The 15,012-nt window shown below is 42.7% G+C and overlaps 1 non-coding gene across 1 annotated transcript; it reads right to left on the reverse strand.

Moving 5' to 3' along the window:
• Positions 1-4,566: 4,566 nt before the first annotated feature.
• Trnal-caa (transfer RNA leucine (anticodon CAA)) lies at positions 4,567-4,641 on the reverse strand. Its single transcript has one exon. It is a non-coding gene; the product is annotated as a tRNA-Leu (tRNA).
• Between the last annotated feature and the right edge of the window lie 10,371 nt (positions 4,642-15,012).

Below are 15,012 nucleotides of genomic sequence, written 5' to 3' on the forward strand. Positions count from 1 at the left end.
TACTTAGAACTACTTAAACCTAGCTAAACCAAGGACATCACACACATCCATACCCGAGGCAGGATTCTAAACTGCGACAGTAGCAGCAGCGCGGTTCCGGAATGAAGCGCCTAGAACCGCTCAACCCCAGTGACCGGTGCCGCCAACAGTCAAAACTTCATGAATCTTTAGGGGCAGAAGTGGCAATATTCCACGATGTCCCAAACAAATTTCGCATTTTTTCAGTGAAACTGACAGAAAGGAAAAAATGTGTTGCATTACTTATTGAGTGCCCCGCGAACATTTGTAAAATTTTTAACTGTGTACTGAATGTAAAATTGTCGCAAAAGGATAGCAATGACGCGTGCTAAATGAAGTTAAGAATTAATGAATTGCATTCGAAAGGAATCTGGAAGTGAGAGGCCAACAATTGAAAACAGCTAATTCAAAGATTGGACCATAGATACTCAAACGAATGTGTCAAACCGCTATCACCAAGTGGTTAACAGAGCGTTGCGGCACCTTCACAGAGCAATACAGTAGCGTTCCTATGTGGCATCGATTATGCAAGTCCTTTGCAGTTTCCCAGAGGTTTGTGGCACCAGATCTCCACGCGCAAGTCTCATAGATCCTATAAATTACGAGCCAGGTGTTCACGGGAGCGGAACTGAATCACCCTCCAACTAGGTACTACAGACAGTCATTTCAAATACTATAAATCCTTGTAAGAAAACCAAACCAAGGCTGAACCTTGGAAAAAAGTCAATAAAAATGGCATAGACTCTCTCCAAAACATCTCTGAAGAAGTGTAGATAAATTAAAGAATCCATATCAATGGAAGATGGCTTTCATCCACTCACTCCATGAACTAACTGACACCAACAACTACAGAGGAATCCCACTCCTAGATGTAACGTATAATATATTCTCGAATGTCCCACTAAAGAGGGCAGAACCCCAAATAGACCATCAACTTGGGGAGTACCACGCGGGTTTCAGGGAAGGAAGATCCTGTCCAGTTCAAAACCTACCACTCAAAAACCTTATGGGCTATCAAAACTCAAGAGCAAATTCATATGTTATCAGTTTCATTGACTTTCAAAAAGCATACAACTCAATAGACAGGGAATCCCTCATGTCCACACTACAAGAATTAAACCTAGACAACATTACCACGAACCTAATCAGAATAACTCCAACGAACACATAGTCCAAATCCAAATTCGTGGGAAAAGTCTTTGAGCCTTTTCAGATAAAAACTGGTGTACAGCTAGGAGATGGTCTCTCCCCACTGTTATTTAACTGCACCCTAGAAAAAGTAGCCAGTGTGTGGAACACAAAGATGCATAGTGAAATACGATTGGGAACGGAAAAAGAAAGGCATCAAAGTTAATTGTCTAGCCTTTGCAGATGATATGGCCCTACTAACCAAGACCTGGAAAGAATCGAAAGAACAGACCTTCGAACTACAAAAAAAAGCTGAAAGAATAAGTCTCAAAATCTCCTCTGGAGAGAAAGGAGACAAAATCAAACATAAAAAAAACACCAGAACCTATTAAAGTGGGAGAAGGTGAAAGAGAGATCGTCAAAGAATTCAAATATCTTGGAGAATGCATCAGGTGGAGTTCCTAGCGAAATATGCAATGGAATCTAAAAGAAGTGAAACTGAACTGGACTTCCAGCTCACCACGAACACATATTACAGAAAAACGCAAAAATAAGACATTACAATTCAATGATCAAACCGGGAGCCCTGTATGCAGCTGAAACTTTGTGCATCACCAGCCTTGGCCCATTGGAAAGGCTGGTGAGCCTTAGTCGCAGATTTGACAGCAACAAACTAATTCATATTAAAAATGAACATTTCCCAAACTACAGATACCTCTCAGACGCAATGAAAAGAAGAATAATTGATTTTTATGGACACATTATTAGAATAAATCCAAATAGATTAACAAATAACGAACGAAATTGGCTTAAGGACACGGAGAAGGACTTATGAGAACTGCAGTTGCAGAAAATATGCTTGTAGATAGAACTGCAAGAAAGGTCCCAAGTCAAAATAAAAACCAAACGATCAATCCGAAGTTCTCAAGAAAAAGGAAAGTAAGGTCAGAAAGATTGAAACAATACTAGGACAATAGAAAGGCATAGAAAGTTAAAAATTGATTGATTTAACTTACCCCAAAGTTGAGTGAAACGATAGGAGAAGAAAGTTCAATAGACATTTATTTTAAATAATTCATTTACTTATTACTGATAACAATATTACCAAAATCTTTCTTAAAATATTTACAAAAAGATGAAAATTTGAATAAGAATCTTCAGATTGACGTCTTCAGCGACAGAACAACCGGCAGACCCAGTCACCCAACAGGGTCAAAGACAGGCCCCAGAGGCTCGGATAGAAATGCAGTTACATTCAACCACCACAAAAAATTAAAATTTAGGATTGCATACAGCCCTGATACTATTTCCCTGTTTTTCATAAGTAAAACACCTTAGAAACCTTAAGTAATGGTACAGAAAACAGTTAAACTAAACATAGAAAAAACCGTGATAGTGAATTTGTGGAGCATAAAGGACCACAAATAATTTAACACTTGACATATTCGGTGCCTTTAAGAAAATTCTAATATGCTTCCAGCGGCCCTCATATTACAACAGCACTCATCATAAGAAACGTATTACAAATAGTTAAAAAGGCTTAAGTTAAAAGCAAATACTTATTTCAGGTATCCTTTTTCAAAACTGCCATGCACAGCTATGCAGTAAATTTGTATTCAGTTAAAAAAACTGTCGTTTAACAGCCCTTGAGGAGCAACTGCCTCTTGTGAAATAAACTGCTTAATGACACAGAAATTCAACCCTCAGCACAGGGCGCTGTGGTGACTCCACAAGTGATTCAGAATTCACAGCAGCTATACAACTTAAGAAATAAACTTTTCTAACCAACGAGGAGTTATAACTAAGACCCATGTTCACCGTTATCAATGTTGAAAGCATTTTATCTCTATAGTACAAAATCTTTATCAAGCACCATGAAAGTGAAAGACGTCGTGGTCTCCTGACCTTCATTGTTTACGTATTCCACCCTCACAATCATATTCCGCACATTAAGACACTTCATTCGAACACAAACCCGATAAGATAATGTCAATGTTGTATGAACGATACGCAGATAACAAGTGCGCACCAGGGTTGAGATACTCATGGCTGGCACACACACACACATTCAAGACACGATGGCCACAAGAGCTTTTAGTTCAGGAGAGGCGGATCGCACGCCGAGAGGCCAGTCCCTTCAGAGGACGATACAACCTATCTACGTTGGACGGCGACCGCCCGTAGAGTGGACAGCGTTTGCCCTAGTGAAAGGGGAGAACGACCCCATGTTCGGCTTAAAAGCAAATCACGCTACATTGTGTGGGAGTGCACAGCCTACGCATTCTTTAAAAACATAGCATGCAGTTTCAGAGGTTTCCGCAGGAAGACAGCGAACGCCAAACGCCAATGCTACAGCTTTCTGGATTGGTCGCCTTAAACGAAACGTCATTCTCCCGTTTTAGAAGAGCAATGCTGTTTGGCAGACGATATTCCTGATGCCTTGAGCTGAAGGAGTAATGGAAGAGACCGAAAAATGTACCCCTTCACGTCTGGCGTGGAGAGAGGCCGTTTCGTTGTCGCTCTTGGAGCGAAACACGTAACGAGAGCGTGTGCGGTCGTACATGGACTAAAAGAGCGAGGAACAAGCCTCTCCTCAGTACTTCACTGGGAGAGCACCTTTTTCGAGAGCGAATCAGAGTGCGACTCTATATTGAGTCCTTGCGATTAAGTATTGTTCACTGGCTGCCACACTTACTGTGCGCTGTGAACGGACAGAGTTATAGTTAAACGCCTGCAAGCGAATTTTGAGTGGCATCATGGTGGACGGATTATCTGGCCGGTGTACCATGACAATAGTTAGACTGGGGGCGAATAGGAGTCCTTGACTTCATCAAGGCGTAGGGAGAGCTTGATTGGCGAAGGTCAATCCAGATAGAATGCCACACTTACTGTGCGCTGTGGACGGACAGAGTTATAGTTAAATGCCTGCGAGCGAATTTTGAGTGGCATCATGGTGGACGGATTATCTGGCCGGTGTACCATGCCAATAGTTAGACTAGGGGCGAATAGGAGTCCTTGACTTCATCAAGGCGTAGGGAGAGCTTGATTGGCGAAGGTCAATGCAGATAGAATGAGAGTTATCTTATGAAACTTGAAACTTCCTGGCAGATTAAAACTGTGTGCCCAACCGAGACTCGAACTCGGGACCTTTGCCTTTCGCGGGCAAGTGCTCTACCAACTGAGCTACCGAAGCACGACTCACGTCCGGTACTCACAGCTTTACTTCTGCCAGTACCTCGTCTCCTACCTTCCAAACTTTACAGAAGCTCTCCTGCGAAACATGCAGAACTGGCACTCCTGAAAGAAAGGATATTGCGGAGACATGGCTTAGCCACAGCCTGGGGGATGTTTCCAGAATGAGATTTTCACTCTGCAGCGGAGTGTGCGCTGATATGAAACTTCCTGGCAGATTAAAACTGTGTGCCCGACCGAGACTCGAACTCGGGACCTTTGCCTTTTGCGGGCAAGTGCTCTACCAACTGAGCTACCGAAGCACGACTCACGTCCGGTACTCACAGCTTTACTTCTGCCAGTACCTCGTCTCCTACCTTCCAAACTTTACAGAAGCTCTCCTGCGAAACATGCAGAACTAGCACTCCTGAAAGAAAGGATATTGCGGAGACATGGCTTAGCCACAGCCTGGGGGATGTTTCCAGAATGAGATTTTCACTCTGCAGCGGAGTGTGCGCTGATATGAAACTTCCTGGCAGATTAAAACTGTGTGCCCGACCGAGACTCGAACTCGGGACCTTTGCCTTTTGCGGGCAAGGGCTCTACCAACTGAGCTACCGAAGCACGACTCACGTCCGGTACTCACAGCTTTACTTCTGCCAGTACCTCGTCTCCTACCTTCCAAACTTTACAGAAGCTCTCCTGCGAAACATGCAGTTCTGCATGTTTCGCAGTAGAGCTTCTGTAAAGTTTGGAAGGTAGGAGACGAGGTACTGGCAGAAGTAAAGCTGTGAGTACCGGACGTGAGTCGTGCTTCGGTAGCTCAGTTGGTAGAGCACTTGCCCGCGAAAGGCAAAGGTCCCGAGTTCGAGTCTCGGTCGGGCACACAGTTTTAATCTGCCAGGAAGTTTCATATCAGCGCACACTCCGCTGCAGAGTGAAAATCTCATTCTGGAGAGTTATCTTATTTGTCAGCTGCGAGCGGCACAGACAGCAGTCATCGCAGCTTATGGTATTGTGTGCTACAGCTCTTGTGAACCCCATATTTCCTCCACAACAATATACCTCACTGCATTTCCCATGCGACAGCCTCGACCGTACCTAGGAACATTCTAACGGTTAATTATTCAAGTTGAGTAGGTGCAGCTCTCAGCCATTCTGTCAAGTCAATAACAATCTTAAACTTTGTATAGAAATTTCATTAGCGAATCCTATCCTTAAGAGGTAACTTCACATTCCAAAAAGAACCCGGAAATAACTTGTTCAGTTCATAACTACAAGTTTTCCAAAAATAAATAATAATTTTCGTTAGTTCCATGTTTTTCTTACACTAACTAGCACTACTTCAGTACCCAAATATCCCACTAGTTTGTGAATTTTTGTGTCATTTCCTTACAGCGGACGACTCCAGAGGATATTTATTGCTGAAAGTTTTTCAGGCATTTCTCTTTAGAAAGTTAGGAGCGTCTGTCTGACTTCTGTAGTAGCGTGGGGGTGGAAATTGCATCTTGCAGGAGCCACAGGGTGAAGGGTACATCTCAGATTAATCCGTTGCGCAGAATGACAGAATAGCACCCACACGCTCACAAAATCTAAGTAGAAACACTAATAATGTTCACTGGGTAAGTGTTTGTAAATTGTCCTCATTCCTTAAACTTCCCCAGAATAATTTTAGTATGTTATTTGTTTTTAATATTATGGTTAGTATCTTTTGGGCTCGTTACCTGCTTGAAGATTCTAATTAACTCTAAGCATTCTTGCCTCTCACTATGACTGAGACGGCATTAGCCTATTACTGTTTCTTGTTATTCAGCCAGTTTTTGTCGGTTTTTAAGGCATTGCTCACATAAGTTTTATAAGACTAATTTAATATAAAGTCTCTGAAATGTTAAACAAAAGACAAAGTTGTGATCAGCACTTTGTGTTATGTCAAGTAACTGTAGGAATATGAAACAAAAATATCACATAGGCGCAGTCATAGGTAAACTAGGTAGCATAAATTCTCAAGTGTATGGCACCTATCTGTATCTGTACTAACAATAAAACTGTGAACTATTGTGTCTGTCTGTTTGAACACGCTTATTTCAAAAATGGTTCAAATGGCTCTGAGCACTATAGGACTTAACTTCTGAGGTCATCAGTCCTAGAACTTAGAACTACTTAAACCTAACTAACCTGAGGATATCACACACATCCACACCCAAGGCAGGATTCGACCATGAGACCGCAGCGGTCGCGCGTTTCCGGACTGTAGCGCCTAGAACCGCTCCGCCACTCCTGCCGGCCACGCTAATTTCGAAAGCTGCTTAGCGAATTTTCATGGGGTTTTCCCTAGGTAACTTGAGCGTAGCTCGAGGCAATATACGGCCTTTATTTAATCAAAATCTGATCATGCCAAAAATATCTCGCAATTTGAAGTTTTATCTGCACTCATGTCTGTCTGTTTGAACAGGCTAATCTCCAAAACTACTAGACGAATTTTCGTGGAGTATTTACAGGTAATATAGCGTTGCTTGAGGCGGCTTACGGGCTATACTTAATCAAAATCAGATCACAGAGAAAATTAAAGTTCTACATGAAACTGTCTGCTTTACTTAATAGTTCAGAAGTTTAATCATCACGTCGTAGTACACTAACCCTTTGATTTTTGTTGACGAGTTTACTCCCCATGCTTCCCGCCGCTCCCTGGTGCTAATGACGAGTTTACTCATGGCCGTTGGTTTTCCCCTGAGCGCTGTTGATGAGCTAAGTCGCACCCGTTTGGCGGCCCCTGACCGCTGACGAGTGTAGACTTGTCGCTACCAGAGCGCTGACGACGAGATAAGCCGCAGGGCGGACTTCCTGCCCCATGTCTCACTGTCAGTAGCCTTTCGCAGTTCTGTCCGCGAGCTTGTCGTCCGATTCTTTGCCTATTGTGAGCATAGACATCGCATTAGAGTTCAGTGTTCATCGGAATTTACATCAGTCTTCTTTGCGTCTTGTATTTTTCTTAGAAAATGGCAAGACGTCATGGGTGCACTGTGGAAGAAATGGTGGAAATTCTTACGAGGAGCGACAGTGAGGATGAACTACCTGATTTTGGCGAAAGAGATAACTCTTCCACAGAACAGTAAAGCTGTAGTCATAAACCACCCACGTCAGCAGGAATGTCAAACGCAGTCTCGTTTTTCAACAGACGTTAGTTGTCCTGAATCTGAAGATTCAGTAAGTGGTAGTGAAACGCCTACGATGAAATCAAGTTTTAGCCATCAATTTGACTGAAAAGAAAATGATTTTCGGCCAGTTAATCACGCATTTGATGACACGCTATCGGAACATGTGTGTCGAATAGGGAATGAGCCAAGTATTCTGTCAGTTTTCATGTATTTCTTTACAGAAGAGCCGGCCGGGTTGGCCGAGCGCTTCTGGGCGCTACAGTCTGGAACCGCGCGACCGCTACAGTCGCAGGTTCGAATCCTGCCTCGGGCATGGATGTGTGTGATGTCCTTAGGTTAGTTAGGTTTAGGTAGTTCTAAGTTCTTGGGGACTGATGGCCTCGGAAGTTAAGTCCTATAGTGCTCTGAGCCATTTGAACCATTTTACAGAAGAACTGATGAAATATACAACTGACGAAACGAAACGGTTTTATTTATTCACCAAGGAGGATACTCAAGAATCAGTGCATTCTCAAATACCAAAGTGCACAGGTACCGGATATGAAGAAACGTAATGCCACATACCTGTTTGTCATTTGATGCGTCGCATAAGGAAACTGAAAACTATCGTATACTGCCCCAGAGATGTTCTTCAAAATATTCCAATTTTAAGTGAATTTATGTCAAGAGACCGCTTGTGTCACTTACGAGAATGTTACATGTCAGTGACAACTATGCCAATACAGTAGGAGACAGATTATTCAAAATTAGGAACATTGTCGATACAGATGGTACCGCATTCCTTTGCGCTTTTAATCCACATCAGACACTATGTATTGCTGAAAAGTTTGTTATTATGCAAAGGACGCTTTTCTTTCAGACAACTCATTCCATTGAAACGGAGTACATTCGGAGTATGTTTTATGTGATTGTAACACTGGCTATGTACTAGATTTCATTGTTGATACAGGGACATCAACAGGAACTGAGTTCCACAATTTGGGGAAAAGTGGTGACATAGTGGCTACGCCTATAAAATGCTATTTAGAACTTGGACATACCCTCTAATTCGATAATTGTTTACTCAGGCCTAGACTTATTTACCTGGCCCGCCCGTGGTACCGCCCGTATGAAAAGACCCAACATGGCGAAACATCAGAAGAAACTGAAACGAAGCAGTATTCAGTTTATGTGTACTAATACAGCGCCTGCTATAAAGTGGTGTGACAAAAGGAACGTGTGGACGTTGACCATATCTAACACCACAGAAATGATTGATACAGGAAAGACTGACAGGAATACCTGAGGGAAAATTAAGAAACTACAGAGCTTTATAGAATGTACGGTACACTGAAACGCCAAAGAAACTGGTATATGAATGCATATTTAAACAGGTAACACGTATATAAGACAACAAGTGTCTTGCGCAGTTGTTAGATCGGTGACTGCTGCTACAGTGGCAGGTATCAAGATGTAAGTGAGTTTGAACGTGGTGCTATAGTCGAAGCACGAGCGATAGGACACAGCATCTCCGAGGTAGCGATGAAGTGGGAATTTTTCCGTAAAACCATTTCACGAGTGTATCACGAATATCAAGAATCCGGTAGTGTGACGAGGGCCTCCCGTCGGGTAGACCGCTCGCCTGGTGCAAGTCTTTCGATTTGACGCCACGTCGGCGACTTGGGCATCGACGGGGATGAAATGATGATGATTAGGACAACACAACACCCAGTCCCTGAGCGTAGAAAATCTCCGACCCAGCCGGGAATCGAACCCGGGCCCTTAGGATAAAACATCAAGTCTCCGACATCGCTGCTGCCGGAAAAAGACCCTTTTAGAACGGGACCACCGACCACGAGAGAATCGTCCAACGTGACAGAAATGCAACCATTCCGCAAATTGCTGCAGCTTTCAATGGTGGACTATCTACAAGTGTCAGCGTGGGAACCATTCAACGAAACTTCATCGATACAGGCTTTCGGAGCCGAAGGCCCACTCCCTTGATGACAACACAACACAAAGCTTTACGCTTCGCCTGGGCCAATCAGTACCGACAATAGAAGTTGATGACTGGAAACATGTTGCCTGGCCGGACTAGTCTTGTTTCAAATTGTATCGAGCGGATGGACGAGAACGGGTACGGAGACATCATTTTAAATCCATGGACCGTGCATGTCAAAGCTGGTGGACACTTTGTAATGGTGCGGGTCGTGTGCAGTTGAAATGATATGGGACACCGGATACGTCTAGATACGACAGGTGGCACGTACGTAAGAATCCTGTCTGATCACCTGCATTCATTCATGTCCATTGTGCACTCCGAAAAAAATTGGACAATTCCAGCAGGATAATACGGGACCTCACAAGTCCAGAATTGCTGCAGAGTGACTCCAATGACAGTCTTGTTAGTTTAAACACCTCCTCTGGCTACCACGCCCCCGACACGAACATTTATAAGCATATCTGGGACGCCTTGCTACTCGCTCTTCACCTCCTCGTACTCTTAAGGATTTATGGAGAACCCTGCAGGTTCATGGCGTCAGTTCCCTCCACCAAAACTTCAGACAGTAGTCGAATTCACGCTACTTCGTGCTGCGGCACTTCAGCTTGCTCGTGGGGCCCTACGCGATGTTACGCAGATGTACCAGTTTCTTTGGCTCTTCCGTTTAATGTGTAATTTGAATATAGGAGCAGTTGACCGTTCTGATAGGCTATTGAGCTCTGTCGGATGTATACGGAAAACAACGAAGTGGTATAAGAAGTTCTTTTTCCACGGTCTCGATCTGTATGTTTTAAATGCTCATGTCCTACACAGGTCACTAACACGTCGTAAAAAGTCGATAGTAGAGTTTCACTTGCCGCCAGTAAGGGAACTAACGGAAATGACTACATCAGAGCGAAGAGAAGCTGGCCGGGGAAGGTGTTCTGATGATAATGCTCTAAAGTTTGTGGGAAGATATTTTCCGAACATTATCACAAGTGAGCATTTCAAGAAATTTGTGTCGAGAAAGATAAGAACGTAAAATTTGCAAGGTACCATTGCGTGTCGTACCCTATTTTGAAAATTACCACACAAAAACGAGTTACTAATCGCAGCAAGAATACAACAAAGTTATCAGAAAAAGCTTCGAAACCGAAAAGAAATTTATATAAAAGTAAAAACCAAAACAAAAATATACTTTTAACTTCGTCAGTGCCGGTCCAAACCCAGGTCAAAAACAAGGATGGAAAATATATTCGCAAACAGTAACAGCAACTCCTAAATTTGTTGTTCATGACTTAGGATCTTCTCTGTAAGTGAATTTAATGTGCTGACAAAAAGACAGAGACTTCATAGGTTTCAATCATTTGAAAATCTGTTCGGTACTTATGCGTAACAATTAAAAGTAGAGCAGAAGAAAAAAAGATCTGTGGCAGACAATCAATCATTTCCGGTGATTCCAAATTATAGCAGCACTGATTACCATCTGCAAAGGACGCCTGCATCTGTGCCTGGGTGGAACACATTACACAGTGTACCTATTAAAGGCAAAGAATCTGACTGCGGATAACTAACCAGTCAATTCCTTCTATTGTCAGAAACAAATAGTAGGCCATGTGAAATTTCCAAACAAGTCACAAAACAAATTTAACGAAATGAAGTAAAATTTTTCTTGCCGTTGCTCACAGTAAATTCCGATTTTGTAATGCGATAAGAAAGATGATCTGTATGTTGCTTTCTCCTATAAAAGACGTAATACGGCGTTTTGAGCAACAAAAACAACGAACAGTAACCTATGAGTTATTTTATTCGTTTTTGAGTTAGTACTGTGAGGAATCCATAGACAAATGCAGATGTTATAGGGGGTATGCAAGAAAGAACAGTGAACTATTGAGGTAAATATAACGAATGAAGTCACTTTCGGCATAAGCTACAAAAATCGTGTAAAAAAAACCAAAAGCAAGATATAATTCTTAGTGACAGAAAACAGTTTTAACAATTCAGTTTGATTCTGCAGTAATTTGTCTGCAGAGAAACTATATGGTGAGAGCATTTATTCTGTATTAACCATGAGAGGGCACAGTGCTTCGCCTGGAGCCGTAGCGGTCAGAAATATTCAGCAATGAGAGGGTGTGGCAGCGCGGGCCGCTCCGGTCCCGGCGATGGATCGAGGAACAGGCATCTGGTGCATGTAGTCGGACACAGCCGCAGGGCTCAGCTCCTCGGCGCGCCATGAAGAAGCTTCGCCTCCTGCAGTCAAAGGGCTAAAGAACCAGTAGACGACGCTGTTTGTTTCGTAGTACAACACAGAATAAATAGATTATGCCTTTAACTTTATTTTTTCCTTTTACTCATGTTTCGGAAGTTTACGTCATTGACAGAATTAAGCACCACAAAGTCATCTTTACAAATACAGACTAGTAGCGAATTTACTTGGTTAGAATAGACACATTCATTGATTTCACTCTATGTGTTGAAAACTTAACGACATTAATTTCTTTCTTTCGTTAGCATTTGTATACAGGGTGGTCCATTGATCGTGACTGGGCCAAATATCTGAGGAAATAAGCGTCAAACGAAAAAACTACGAAGAACGAAACTAGTCTAGCTTGAAGAGGGAAACCAGATGGCGCTATGGTTGGCCCACTAGATGGCGTTGCCATAGGTCAAACGGATATCAAATGCGTTTTTTAAATAGGAACCCTCATTTTTTATTACATATTCATGTAGTACGTAAAGAAATATGAAAGTTTTAGTTGGACCACTTTGTGATAGATGGCGCTCTAATATTCACAAACATATGGCTCACAATTTTAGACGAACAGTTGGTAACAGGTAGGTTTTTTAAATTAAAATATAGAACTTAGGTACGTTTGAACATTTTATTTCGGTTGTGCCATTGTGATACATGTCCCTTTGTGAGCTTACCATTTCTGAGAACGCATGCTGTTACAGCGTGATTACCTGTAAATACCGCTGACGCATGTTGTCAGGTGTTGTCGGTGGATCACGATAGCAAATATCCTTCAACTTTCCCCACAGAAAGAAATCCTGAAACGTCATATCCGTTGAACTTACGGGCCATGGCATGGTGCTTCGACGACCAGTCCACCTGTCATGAAATATGCTATTCAATACCGCTTCAACCGCACGTGAACTATGTGCCGGACATCCATCATGTTGGATGTACGTCGCCATTCTGTCATGCAGTGAAACATCTTGTAGTAACATCGGTAGAAAATTATGTAGGATATCAGTATACACTGCACCATTTAGATTGCCATCGATAAAATGGGGGCCAATTATCCTTCCTCACATAATGCCGCACCATACATTAACCCGCCAAGGTCGCTGTTGTTCCACTTGTCGCAGCCATCGTGGATTTTCCGTTGGCCAATAGTGCATATTATGCCGGTTTACGTTACCGCTGTTCGTGAATGACGCTTCGTCGCTAAATAGTACGCGTGCAAAAAATCTGTCATCGTCCCGTAATTTCTCTTGTGCCCAGTGGCAGAACTGTACACGACTTTCAAAGTCGTCGCCATGACATTCCTGGTGGATAGAAATATGGTGCGGGTGCAATCGATGTTGATGTAGCATTCTCAACACCGACGTTTTTATACTCCTGATTCTCGCGCAATTTGTCTGCTACTGATGTGCGGATTAGCCACGACAGCAGCTGAAACACCTACTTGGGCATCACCATTTGTTGCAGGTCGTGGCTGACGTTTCACATGTGGCTGAACACTTCCTGTTTCCTTAAATAACGTAACTACCCGGCGAACGGTCCGGACACTTATATGATGTCGTCCAGGATACCGAGCAGCATACACAGCACACGCCCGTTGGGCATTTTGATCGCAATAGAGATACTTCAACACGACAGCGATCTTTTCCGCAATTGGTAAACGGTCTATTTTAACACGCGTAATGTATCACGAAGCAAATAACGTCCGCACTGGCGGAATGTTACGTGATACCACATACTTACACGTTTGTGACTATTATAGCGCCACCTGTCACAAAGCGAGAAAAGTGGTCCAACTAAAACACTCATGTTTCTTTACGTACTACACGAACATGTAAAAAAATGGGGGTTCCTATTTAAAAAAACGCAGTTTTGACCTATGGCAGCGCCATCTAGCGGGCCAACCATAGCGCCATCTGCTAGACGAGTTTCGTTCTTTGTAGTGTTTTCGTTTGATGCTTATTTCGTGAGATATTTCGCCCGGTGACTATCAATGGACCACCCTGTATATTTGACTTCCCACCTACGATAGTTGTTTCGCATCAGTGACAAAGAAGTATTTTCGAAAGTATATGTCAGTGACAAAATTCAGTGTTGCAATCATAGCTTTATGAATACAAACTAACACTGAAATTGTTTGGCTAGGATATTCAGATTAACTGATTTCATTTTCTGTATTAAAAACGTAATGGCATTGCTTTTCTTCTAACGACAGTCTTTGTCTATTTTCTTTGCTACGAAAAACGAAATTAATAGATTTGGTTTGTGATATGCGCTCATACTCATTAAATTTTGATTTCGTTTTGTTTATAAATAAAAACGCATAGAAAACGTTACAGTCTTTCTGAAAATGTTCGAGTCTTTCTGAACACACCAGAACTGCTAAAATGTGGTCTCAAGAATCCAGTGAAGATCTTGATGCACTTTGCTGCAGCTCGAGAATATCAGGCGTTAACACGCTCTCTGAAAACTCCTTCTGAAAGCGCGCGATGTAACAATGCGTCATCCACTCAGGCTTGCGGTTACTTCTGAACAACGTAACAACATACAAGCGGAAATTTTGACCGGAAGTGGCACAGGCGGGCGACTTTTTATACCCCAAATCCCAGTCATTCCTAACAATTTTTCCATTTTGCTACAAACGCTTGCAATTCCTGGACCTGAGTATCAGTTTTTTTTCCGCATGGTCTGCTCTGTGAGGCCCTCTCCCGTGTCTCGAATCATACTACTTCATACATTCTGTACAGAGAATTTATGAGTCAAACATAAATTCCAATCATACATAGCCTCAGGCACAGCTACAAATATATACCCAGGCATTGCTGGGTTTCTCAGGTAGTGCCGAATGGGAATAACAGGGAGTATTCAATGTGTACAAAAAATGGCAGCGTGAGGTGTCACTGCAAGTTTGGTTCGATAGCTGGAGAGCATGAAAGAATTGCTGGCAACTTTGAATGACAGACAGTTGAAGCTGGACAACTGTCCCATAGATGCGTCTTTAACAATGCTTCGTGAAACATCAGGGAGTATAGAACCTGCGTATTCATGGCAGTTCCTACAAGCTCCACCCGTAAGTGGTGAAAAGTCATGATTAGGCTAATTACGGCACGCACAGAGAAACTGAGTCATGCACCTCACGCCCAACATGAAAATAGATGGGAAAGCCTAATATATACTGATGAGCCGAAAAGTTATGACCACCTGCTTAATAAACTGTTTGTCCGTCTTTGGAACGAAGTATGTCACTGATCCTACGTATCAGAGATCCGACAGTTCATTGGTAGGTTTGTAGAGGTATGTGGCACTAGATGTCTATCTCTAGGTCACGTAAT

Source organism: Schistocerca serialis, chromosome 9 (assembly GCF_023864345.2).
Source record: "Schistocerca serialis cubense isolate TAMUIC-IGC-003099 chromosome 9, iqSchSeri2.2, whole genome shotgun sequence".
Lineage (NCBI taxonomy): Eukaryota > Metazoa > Arthropoda > Insecta > Orthoptera > Acrididae > Schistocerca > Schistocerca serialis.